General features: G+C 36.6%; 1 long non-coding RNA gene across 1 annotated transcript; it reads right to left on the bottom strand.

The window, feature by feature from the left end:
* Nucleotides 1-131: 131 nt before the first annotated feature.
* On the bottom strand, nucleotides 132-4,678 carry LOC130911955 (uncharacterized). Its single transcript, XR_009062507.1, has 4 exons — nucleotides 4,613-4,678; nucleotides 4,481-4,512; nucleotides 2,859-2,928; nucleotides 132-669 (listed from the first exon to the last, which is right to left on the bottom strand). It is a non-coding gene; the product is annotated as an uncharacterized LOC130911955 (long non-coding RNA).
* Between the last annotated feature and the right edge of the window lie 8,547 nt (nucleotides 4,679-13,225).

Raw genomic sequence — 13,225 nt, 5'->3', positions numbered from 1 at the left:
CTTACTTGAGTAAAATTATTGGGTACTCTACCCACCTCTGCTCAAAATAACAGAAAGTGACCTGTGAATGCCCTACAAATATTACTTTGCAAAGCATCCAAAAAAAGTCAAAACAGGCACATACATTGAAATCATGTAAGAAATAGTTGTTTATTTGACTCATTATTTACAAGAAAAACATTTCGACCGCCAACCCTTTCACTGCCATTGACAATGATAGATGTCCAATCTTCCTACTGCTTTGAATTGAAATGAGTTTATTACTAGTAGACGTCCAATGCATTTGAAGTGGGAGGCTTTATTTTGGAATGGACGTCTATCGCCGTCAATGGCAGCCAATGAGAAAACAGTCCATAATTGGCTTCAATTGGGGAAGGATGACAAACTGGGCTTTTGCTCTGAGCTCTGTGTTATGAATCGTTTGGGGTTTTTATAGACAACCGGCATGTCGGCTTGAACAGCGTGGGCAGACAGAACGCAAGGAGATTTCCTTCTTGGCCAGAGATGAGGAAAGGTGATGTCACCCGTCGGGTGGGGTGGGGTCCTGGGCCGGGCTCAGCCCTGCCTGCCGCGAGGACCTCCATGTTTGCGACGGCAGGAGCCCAGCAGTGTCTCCAAAGCCATCTTGACAAACGCCTGGAAGTTACTGCTTCTCTCCCTTCGGCTGTCCTGCGAGAGAAGCCCAACAAACACAGATAGACTGACTGGCCACACGGCGAGCTAGCCCGGCAAGCAAGCTCGTTACTAGCCCAAGTCAGGCTAACCATTACAAGCTGAGCAAGCTAACCCAAGTCAGGCTAACTGTTACTAACCCGGCAAGCTAGCACGAGTCAGGCTAACTGATACTAGCCCAGCAAGATAGCCCAAGTCAGGCGAAACGTTACCACCCCAACAAGCTAGCCCGAGTCAGGCTAACCTTTAGTTCTGCAACGATTAACTCGAGTAATTCGATTAGAAAAAAAGCTTCGAATCACATTTCGCTGCTGATTCGTTTAATTACAGTGGCATTGTAATGGTTTGTTTTGAAAGTGTTTGCATTTAGTTTTATTGATTTGGGTGGATACACTGCCTTCTAGTGGCAAAAATGAATAACACATAACTCATCTAACATGGCTGGATCCAGCTGCTCCCTGTTTAGACCAGCATAAGGTTCTAAATTTTTGTTTGCGCTAATATGATTTTTTTTAAACATTCATATTTTAATTTAGATGTAGGCCTATGTTTAGCAGTTTTTGTGGGAATATGTGTTTGAACGATATGTTAAGATCAATGGAGAAAAGAAAAAAAAAAGCTGAACGGGACAAGTCTCATAGAAGTGGACCATTTCAAATCTGATCTGAGTCACTTTCGTATGTGGTTTAAATCTGCTGAATCCAGCTGCTCCCAAGGACAACATTAGCTAAGTTTTCGTTTAAGCTAATGTTTTTTTTTTTCATGCATTCGTAATTTAGCTTAAAGGTATATTTAGCCGTTTTTTTGTGGGAATGTGTTTGAACCATTTGTTAAAAACAATGTAAAAAAAAAGAAGAAATTAGCATTTTTTAGCATTTAAGCTAGCAGACTTCTGCTATACAAGTTAGCCAATTGTCCTTTTGTTGTACTTTGATCCTCATTTATACTGGTTGAGGCTAAGATCAGGTATTTTAATTGTTTTCTTGTGAAATGAAAGTTCGATTCTGCATAGTTTGAAAAAACACTCAGGAATTTTATTTCATACTGGATTCAATGCTCTTATGAAAGTGCAATCTTAACAAGGTTTTGTTTTACATCTCTTAAAATTTTTTCTCAACCAATAAAATGTTCCTAATCCGATCACTCGAACTAACTAACTGATAGATTAATCAATTACTTAAATCGACAGCTGCAGCACTACTAACAATTACTAGCCCGGCAAGCTAGCCCGAGTCAAGCTAAATGTAATAGCTTGGCAAACTAGCATCAGTCAGGCTAACCGTTACTAGCCCGACAAGTTCGCCCACGTCAGGCTAACCATTACTAGCTTTGCGAGCTAGCCCGAGTCTGGCTAACCATTGCTAGCACAGCAAGCTTGCCCAATTCAGACTAAATGTTACTAGCCCAGCAAGCTAGCCTGAGTCAGGTTAAGCATTGCTAGCCCAGCAAGGTAGCCCAAGTCAGGCTAACTGTTACTAGCTCTTTAAGCTAGTCGGGCAGGCTAGCCTGAGCCAGGCTAACTGTTAATTTGTTGTTGTGGTATTGTTATTGTTTCTTGATTATTTTGTTTAGTGTTGCACCGATCCCAGTTTTTAGCTCCCAATACAGTTTGATCCATTTTAATCAGGAAGGTGGAGCTGCCACCGCACGATTAGAGCAACAAAAGCGTTGCACAAACACTGGTATTTGTATCAGTGCAACACAAATTGTGTTGCTTTGTAGCCCCTTAAAAATTAAAAAATACATAACTACATCTTAAAAATGTTAATACATCTCTGAGTGAACTAAAACTGACTACAAAGGAAAGCATGAGTCGGATTGCATTGACGTCACAACATTTCTTTTGTTATCTGCTCTTTCCCAAATCAGTCTGTGCTTCTTAACCCCTCCTCTAGCCGCCATTTTGAAATCCAGACCAAACCACAGAAGACCTAAATCAGGCTAGCTTTATTATGTACATGATTATGTTCTAGGCTTGTCTGTAACTTTTAAAGTGGTTTAACATTGTACCATGCCACTTATGTTGTAATGTTTGTTGTTGTTTGTCAATAAAAATTCTTTTTTTTTTTTTTTAAATCAGGCTAGCTTGCTAGGCTAGTCACAGTTAGCCTGACTCAGGCTAGCTTACCTGGCTACATTTAATAAATGAGCTTTATCGGTGTGACAAAAATGGTTTAAATGCTTACCTCCTTGCTTCTTGTTGTCATCTCCTTTCTGATCACCTTTCTTCGGCTGCTCTTTAGGACTCTGAGGTTGCTGAGGAAGCGACGTCTGATATGTCAGCACGTCAAAGAGAAAGAACAGCAATAGCTACGACTAGTTCTGTAAAATATGACGCTATATATCACAAAAAGGATTTCTATTTGCGCTAACTTGATAACTCCATATGCTATAGTAGTACCACCAATCGGCCTCAAGATATCTCTGTTTTCACTCACAATGGTTAGCCAATCGGCTCCTGTTGCCAACCATATACAAGTAATGCATGCAAGACAACTGAAAAAAGTAACACATATCATCCACACAGACAAAACAATTCGTTCCAATATCAATATTAGTTAATTTATTATGAATGATATTATGTTAAATTCATATACAAAAGTTTTAAAAGTCAAAGTCACGAGTAACAAGTATTAGTACAAAATTAAATGTCTTCAAGTTTGAGCATAATTATTTATGCTAACGTGCTGCTATTGTTTACACTGGAGCGTTTTAGCTTGGAGCACTACTTATCATTCTATATGTATATAATGGAGTGCCATGTCAAATTTCGTTGTTTCACAATGTTCATTTCGTTGCTGACAATGACAATAAAGACCATTCTACTCTATTCTATTCATTGGGGGAATACAGAAGTACATCAAAGTAGTAATAATAATAATATACACACATACACGCACACACAGACATATAAAGTGCATATTTAAGAAAAAATACAACTAAAAATGGGAAAATCCAAAATTACAAAATTAGTGAGTGATAGAAAAAATTATAAAAAGAACTAAATCTGTAGAAAAATATAAAAAATTAAAAATAAACATGAAACAAAAACGATAAAACATGTTTTTGAGTATATATATGTATAAAACTATTAATTGATGTATTACTCATTTTTTCATTTTTTTTTCTATATAAAATAAATACAAATAATTTTTTAAACTAATGATTTAATTTTTGATTCGTTTTCTACATTTATTTTCATTTCTTTTATCGTTTTGAGATTTATAAAAAAAACAATTTTGAGATAAAAATTTTGAATATAATTTTCTATTACTATATATTTCATTATTTAAAAATTTGTACTACTTTCATGTACTTATGTATCCCTGCAATGCTTAAGCATTGAGGAAATGCATACGTACATGAAAATAATAATAACAAAATATATACATACATATATATATATATATATATATAATTAATTGATAATTTCCTCCATTTTTGTTTTTCTTTTTTTTTTTAAATATATATACACACACACACACATATATATATATATATATAATTCAAAATGTGTTTATTTTTAGCTGTATATATTTACTTTACTTTTTAAAATAATTTTACGATTTTCTTTTTAGAATATAGTTAATTTTCTAAATTTGTTTATTTTTTAACTAACTTTTTTTGTACTTATTTATTCCTGCATTGCTTTCTGTATATTTGCCAAATGTTAAATCAGGCGGCCAGTTTAATGTGATTTCAAAAATAAAGTCAACAGGAAAACTCATTTTTCAAATGCATTATACTGAGTCATATCGTGATTTTGTCCATATTGCACGGCACTACCAAGCTACGAGCGTTTCCCCACCTTGGTAGTTGACTTCTTGTCCGACTTGTTACCTGAAAACAACGTCCGTTGGCGTCAATAACCCGTCCGATGAAATCAAATCATCAAAATTGACAAGCGGCTCATCCGGTACGCGCGTACGTGTCGGCTCACCTTTCGTTCCTGGCATTTTGGCTCTTTTGTTCAGAGTGCGATGCTTGTCCTGCTCTCGCGCACGCTCATTTATGGCCCGCGCCGCTCAATGGCGGGGCCCCTTCCAGAAAAGAGCCCCGTCAGCTGAGGGTCAAGCTCTGCTGAGTCGGCCGAAAAAAAGGCGCCCAGCTGACCTTGTCATCCTGTCATTGTCAAGCCTCTGGAACTGTCCGTATTATCGAAAGCCCCTCTTTCGTAAATGGTACGGAGGTCACGTGACTCCCCTCCTAGAGGCAGATGGGGGTAGTAACGACTTATATTTATTACTCCTTTATATTTACTCAGAGGTGGGTAGAGTAGCCAAAAGTTGTACTCATGTTAAGAGTAGTGTTAAAGTGCGTATGACAGGTGAAAAAAAGTTTAAATATCTGAATTAGAATCATATTTTGTGAGGATTCAACTACATACAACAATTTAGCAAATCGCAGATGACGAGAAATTAGTCTTTTAATCTGCCGGTTAGCCACTCCTACCATTATAGGGCTCTAGCGTGCCCAACAGGTGGATGACCTCAGCGGGAGAATGGGCTCATCGGTTTTACTATTCAGCCCAGTGAGGAGGAATTATTCAGAACTAGAAAAAAACGCAACGAAGAGAGCCGCAAAATGTCATTGTTTCAGTCTCTCTACTCCAATATTTTTACAGGATATTTTTTTATCCAAGTATTTTTCCCCAATAGCTAAAGAAATGGCATCTGGCTTATGTCATTTCCCTTCCCCGGCTTTGGAGAATGTAAACAAACCAAGAGGCGTGACAGCTAGCTAGCCGACATGCTAACCCGAACCGAGTGACGTTTCAAAGTCTTCGAAGCGGAAAATCACACATAACTAGCCTGGATCATTTCACATGACGACTGGGTTGTCGAATGTCTTCGCCGATCGGCAAACTGCCCGGCGAAGAGCAATTTCCCCTGCTACTACGGACAGGAGAGCTCGCCGGGGAAGCAGCTGGACAATGACTGCTGAACAAACCGGCCGACGTCGGAGGAGTGTGCAGCTGCCAAATGGTTAGCACGAATATGGCAAAAAAATGCTTTACTACACGGCGAAGTCGTAAACAGCGAGAGATTCAGTGGAGGAGTGCAATATGAAACAAAAATAAAACTCAATTTTTAAAATAATATGAATTTATTGGTAATATTGTCATATACGTATAACCTGGTGCAATCAAAGAACAATATCTTCAGCTACATCACGATTACTAAAATTTAACACTGACTTTTGTTATAATTGTATGCAGCACTTTTGGGAATTTCTATCATGTCTCTTGATGGCTGCACTTCATGGCATTTCAGCTCGCAATTCAGTTTGACTTGAAGCTACTTCGTTAGTGTGTCCAATTATAAATTAAAAAGGTCAATTGATAAAATTAACTCACCGATGCAATCTTTGAGTCAGGGAACATTTCTTTTGCTAATTCTGAGAAGTGATCAGTAATAGTTGGGGGCAAATTGAGTTCGGCAAAAAATTGAAAGAATAAAATCTCCGCTTTCGTCACTTTTCTGTTAGGTTTTGTGTTGGTTTCTCCTAGTGTGACTTGTCCCTGTGATTACCCATTGCTCTCACCTGTGTGTGTTTTCCCAGTGTATCCTGCAATCTGCATCCACCTGTGTTACCCAGCTGTTCCTCGTCTCGTTACCCCTTGTCTGCGTATACTGTATAATGACCCAGTTTCTTGTCACTCCCTGTTGCGTCATTGTCTATGTCAATGTCCGTGTCTACATCAACGTTCAAGTCAAGCCCCGTCCAAGTCCTCGTGTACCCGTCCCTTCGCTTAAGTAAGTTTTGTTTGAACATTGCCTTTTGAGCCCTAGCCCTTTTGTTTGTACTTTGTGATTTTGTTAGTTATCATTAAAAGGTTTTTTTGAGTTCACTGCCACCTGCCTCGCTGCATTTTTTGTTTCCCTGCATTTGGGTCCAGACAACCTGCCTGCCCGCGTTCCTTGACATTTTCATTCTGCAGACTTTATCTTTATGACCAGTGTTGTTAATCTTACTTTTAAAAAGTAATTAATTCCAGTTAAAAATTACTTCTCCCAAAAAGTTATTGAGTTAGGAGCTCAGTTACCTGAATGTAAGAGTAATTAGTTACTTGGCAAAGTAACTAGTGTTACCTGTCATGTTTTTTTTTCCTCATTTAAAAAAAAAACAACAACAACAACAACAAAACATTTGCTATATTTGGAAGTGATTTAATGTTGTGAATCACCCGTTAACGTTGTTAAAATTGTTCCCGTTTTTGCATTAGTTCCCTTCTGTCTACTTTCGACATGTGAAAGTTTTAAAACTGTTTCATCATTTAAAGATAGATTCAAGTCAAGATTTTGCCAATTTAGGAGTATTTTAGCTAAAAAGTTACTTAGGTTCGCTAGGAAGGTTCACTGCAACAGAGCCTTTCTGAGAAGTCTACTGCTTTAAAATGGCAGCTGTTTACCAACGCCGCCGAGTCTGTCATTTCGCATATAGTTCTATATGCATGTGATATCTAGGAGTAGATTGTAGGCTGTCGGCTACAGTCAGGAAATACTGGAGCCACCTAGCCTAGCATCGCGTTTGCTACAGCGTCACAACACTCTTCTCTCTCCGTGTCTCTGACTTTTCTCGCGTCATTCAACCAATGTAGTAACACATAGTAACGCACATTGTCTCGTTGCTGTTCGTTTGTTTACTGGTGGAAAATGCTGTTAGGCAAGGGAAGACAAGTTAATGTGCCTCACAGCAACACTTACCGTACATTGATGGATATATATCGAGACTACATCGTTCCACCTGGGGGCGGCCGAGAAGCTGGGTTTGGGGGCGGTGGCTTGCCTTGCGGCGGACCGTCAGCTCGATCCCGAGAGCAAACTACGAGCTTTTTAACTGCAGCAACTTTAAGATTGGCTATTGGAGCTGGAATTACCGAGGACAGTGGGAGAAAGCCCGTCTGGATGCCGCCAACGGTCTCCGTAATGTCGGGAGCTCTGCTGTCTGATAACACATTCCTCGTATGCTCAACCTTGATTAATATTTTCTAATATTTTATAAATTGTTATATATTGACCTGTTTTGCTCATGCACCAATGATGTTGTCCAAATGTTTTATTGCAATCAATATCTGCACTAAAAAGGAATGACATACTATGTTTGTTTATATGTACATACCTTGTAGTATTTCCTTGTAACAACAAAATCTGTGTCAGCCCTTCTGCATTCAGCAAATGTATTATAATTTGTAATTTCACCTCATTTTGGTCACTCAAGTGGCCGGCGTATCAATCTATACGTCACGTCAACACAGGCTGACAGGTTGTTGTAATTTTGCAGTGGCGCCCCCAGGGGGTGGCCAGGGGTGGCCGTGGTTGGTTGGCCACCCTGCTTGCCAGTATATCGTTAGATTCTTGTAGCATCAGTTATGCATTTCATCCCAAATGAATGCATTTATTATTCATTCATTCATTCATTTTCCATGAGGGTCGCGGAAGTGCTGGAGCCTATCCCAGCTAACTCGGGGCAGTAGGCAGGGGACACCCTGAACTGGTTGCCAGCCAATCGCAGGGCACAAGGAGACACACAACCATTCACGCACACACTCATACCTACGGACAATTTAGAGTGTTCAATCAGCCTACCATGCATGTTTTTTTGGGATGTGGGAGGAAACCGGAGTTCCCGGAGGAAACCCACGCAGGCACGGGGAGAACATGCAAACTCCACACAGGAAGGCCGAAGCCCGGGATTGAACCCTTGATCTCAGAACTGTGAGGCAGATGTGCTAACCACTCAGCCACCGTGCCGCCTGCATTTATTATATTTAGTTAGGCTGTCAAATTTATCGCTTTAACGGGCAGTAATTAATTTTTAAAAATTACGTGAAAATATTTATCCCAATTAACGCATTCGCGGTACGACTCATTCACGCATTGCCGCAAACAGCCTACAATGGCGCCGTTTTACTTGTATACAGAGATAGATTGATTGAAGATTGATTTAATGCTGATGATGATGATGTTGATGTGATGATGATGATGACAAATGACAATGACAATAAATTCAAATTTAAATAAGAGGCAGTGTCAAGTGAGTGGAGTAGATATAAGCATTCATTGAGACCGTGCTTTTAATTGGCAAAAGCGTCGTCATCTCTCCCACAGCAACTATAAATATTGTGGGAAGCGACGTGGGGAAGAATGACAGGCGTTGATCTTTTTCTTAATACCCTGTTGTGTACCCAATACAGAGAATATATAGCATTTGCAGCCACCACACACAGTCATGGTTGCACCACTTCCCATCATGCATTGGGGCAGAACAATTAAGTCGCTACAGTATCATTTACTGAAAGCTCAACAAATACACTAGATGGCAATATTTAGGCACAATATACAAACTCACATTTTTATAAGTCTTTCTATCCGTGAATCCCTTTCACAGAAAGAATGTTAATAATGTTAATGCCATCAACAAATAAAGTACATATGTACAGTATGTTGAATGTATCCGTCTTGTCTTATCTTTCCTTTCCAACAATAATTTACAGAAAAATATGGCATATTTTAGAGATGGCTTGAATTGCGATTAATTACGATTAATTTTTAAGCTGTGATTAACTCGATTAAAAATGGTAATCATTTGACAGCCCAAGTTAAATGTACACCTTATGCTTAATATACTGTATACATAACACAATAAAACAGAATTGTTGTAGAACTCAAAATGTTGACTGGACAGTTATGGACTATTCACATTAAATCATTAGTAACATCAAATATTACACAATACACCAAAGTATGTCAGTAGCCGTGTCCTTAAGTCTTTCTGATAGTTTTCCCCTGACCTTTTTACTGCAATAATATAATGAAAACCCGAAATTATGGCTTTTAGTTTTGGCCACCGCAAAATTTTAAGTGGCCCCATCTGGCCACCCCTATGAAAAATTTCTGGAGGCGCCACTGTAATTTTGTCCACGAATAATCAATTAAGTGATAAGAACAATCATACAATCTCATCTATGTGTCATCTATGTCGTGCTGAATCCATTTTTGGAAATTCCGTGGGTTGCTATGGCTTGATTTTTCAGTTTTAACTTTGTAAACATACTGCTTACTTCAACCGCTCTTCATGTTGTTCTTTCTAAACCAGAAGTTCGGAGCAGACATATTTCGCTCATGAAACAGCAGTGTGTTGACAAAGTCAAAACAGCAAAATCAAACCAGAGGAACACATGGAATCTCCAAAATTGGATTCAGTACGACATACTGTAGATGAGACTCTGAGAATTTCTGGGCTGTGCGTGAACTCCTGGAAGTGCCTATATGCATGGTTGGAAGTGGAATGTTTTCATAAGTGACCAGCTAGTAGCTACAATGTGCCAGTGTAGATCAACGTTGCCATACGCCTTAAATGGAAACCAGCTGCAGTTAATGATGTGCTGTAAACCTAAGGATCTACCCAAAATATTGTATCTTTGTACTTATCTCTTCGTTGATCATTCGTGGACAAAATTAAGAAGGTCTTAAACGGATTTTGTTTGTTACAAGGAAATACCTTAAGGTATGTACATATAAACACAAATAGAATGTCATTATTTTTTATTGCAGATACTGATCGCAATAAAACATTTGGACAACATGATTCCAATTCTTGTTTTATTTAAAACGATTGGTCAATGCAAAAGAGGTCAATAAATGACCGTTTGCAAAATAATTACGAAAAATATAGCATACGAAGGTGGAGCATAAGTCGAGCCTTCCATCATCAAAGTAAAACGCATATAGTCTCATTATTATCTCCTGTAACTGTGAGAACCAGGGAGGACAGCGGGTGAAAGCCCGTCTGGAGGCCACCAAGAGTCTCTTTATTGTCGGGCGAAATTTGGCGAGGCTCCCTTAAGCCGCTCCGGATCTCTGCTTTTTGAAAGTGATGTCCTTCGACGTACGGTCAGAGGCACATCAAGTTGTCTTCACTTGCCTAACAGCGTTTTCCACCTGAAAAGAAAGAAACAAAAACTTGTAACACTTGCATTTATGCATTTACATAATTGTGCCATCCTACAAGTACTGATTAGCAACCAGCTAGCAGCAGATAGCATGTGTTGCAGCCACAGCAGTACAGTAGTTGTAGTAAATAATATTAAACATCATCATAATTACAATTATCGTGATAACAATATTAAAGACAACAGGTCGGTTCATGCGCAAGATTTTAGCTTTAGTATTTTTTGAGCAAATAGGAAGAACATACCTTCCATAACACCAGCGGCAACATGGCTACATAAACCCATAACCGGATTTTAAGGGGGGCGGGGAGGGCCAGCCCCCCCCCGTGGCCAAAAAAAGTGTCATTGCAAGAAATTGACCTTCCTTTATAAATGTATATATATATATATATATATATATATATATACACACACACACACACACACACACACACATATATATATATATATATATATATCATATTGGCCCGAATATACGACAGTGTTTTTTTGCATTGAAATAAGACTGAAAAGTGGGGGCCGTCTTATATTTGCGATCTAGACATTATACCCATTCACGACGCTAGGTGGCGCCAGGTATCATTGAAGCAATGTTCTGTCATGACACATCTCAGCTACTCTCAAGTTTAACCAGTTTGCATTGTTTTATTGCAATGTTTTTCCTTATTCAGATTTGTTTCAAGGCTACAGTTAGACTTCACTTTGATGGTTAATGCAGTTCTTGCAATTTTGTTGTTTTATCACAATAGATTGGTTTATTTCCATTTCTCATTTACGAATGTGATTGCACTTTAGTTTACATATTTAAATGTTCAGATATTAAGATTTGAATGAGGCAAAATTACATGCTTTTTCTTTCAAATATGTTGTTATAATCATTTGTTTCAGATGTACTGTAATTATTTTCTGTATAAAAAGTAATTTGGTGTTCAAAAAGTCTTTTTTTCAAACTTGAGTCTTGAAAAAGAGGGGGTCGTCTTATAATCAGGGTCGTCTTACATTCGGACCAATACGGTATAAAAGTTGTAAAGCAATAAAACTGCAACAAAAATGAATGAAATGAACAAAAAAATATAATTTTATAATGGGAGCAAAATTATTTTTCGAACAGCTCATGTGACTAGCATCTTAGATGGTCATTTGCTTTGCATATGATTTAAAAATAAATAAATAAATAAATTAGGGGAGGGCATTGTTATTTTTCAAAGGATTATTTTCTTTGATTGAAAATATATTATTTTTTTGATTGAAGCAACATTTTTTGGGATTGAATGATTTAGACACAAATGTCCTTCCCATAATATGGCCCAAACACAAAAAGGATTACTTTACTCAAAGAAAACTTTTTCAATGACAAATTAAGTGTTCAAATGCAAATTTTTCAATCTCAGATGTTTTTTCACATTTAAAAATGTTTTTTTGATTGAGGTGATTTTTCTTTTTGAAAATATATTTTTTAAGCAACCTAGTTTTTGATTGAATAATAAAGACAATAACGTCCTAGCCAAAATGTTGCAATAACACAAATCAACATTACTTCAATAAAAAAAGTTCAAAAAAAAAAAAAAAAAATCAAAGAAAAATAGCTTTCACATACATTTTTTTAAGTTTCAAATTTATTTTTGCATTCAAACACATGGATGCGGCATTTCCAAATTGTCTTTTTTGAGGGATTTTGATGACTGATGCCACTCCAACTTCGCTGTTGTTTTATATGGAGAAAGTGTAAAGCGGAAGTCGCGAGCAGAAATGTATGGAGGACCAGGAGTGCAAAAATTCAATAAATAAATACACAATTAAATAAATAATTTAAAGTGTCATTAAAATGTTTTTATTTCAATATTTATTTATTTATTTCAATATTTATTTCATTATTTATTTATTTATTTCAATTTATATTTATTTATTTCAATTTATATTTATTTATTTCCATTTTTATCTATTTCGATTTATATTTATTTATTTCAATTTGTAATTATTTATTTCAATTTATATTTATTTATTTAGATTCATATTTGTTTATTTCAATTTTTAATTATTTATTTCCATTTATATTTAGTTATTTAGATTCATATTTATTTATTTCAATTTTTATTTATTTATTTACATTTATATTTATTTAGATTCATATTTATTTATTTCAATTTTTAATTATTTATTTCAATTTACATTTATTTATTTAGATTTATATTTATTTATTTCAATTTTTATTTATTTCCATTTATATTCATTTATTTCAAAATTTATTTCGATTTTTATTTATTTATTTCAACTTTTATTCTTTTATTTCAACTTTTATTTATTTATTTCAATTTTTATTTATTTATTTCATCATTTATTTATTTATTTCAACATTTATTTATTTCACTTTTTATTTATTTCATTCTTGCACTCTTGTTCCCCGTGTGTATGAATGCGGAAGTAAAGCAGAAATACCATAGTTTTAACCTTTTCTTAGAGGAACTACATTTCCCAAGAAACTTATCGGCGGCGAACCGGGATAATATTCCACTACAATGTGTACAGGCCACTGTTGACTTTTTTCCACCAGAGTGTAATACCATAAAAATACACATAGATTTGTGAATGGGAAACATT

This window comes from Corythoichthys intestinalis, chromosome 2 (genome assembly GCF_030265065.1).
Source record: "Corythoichthys intestinalis isolate RoL2023-P3 chromosome 2, ASM3026506v1, whole genome shotgun sequence".
Classification (NCBI taxonomy): Eukaryota; Metazoa; Chordata; class Actinopteri; order Syngnathiformes; family Syngnathidae; genus Corythoichthys; species Corythoichthys intestinalis.
Note: the sequence above shows the minus strand (reverse complement) of the source record. Positions and strands in the feature narration are given on the sequence as shown.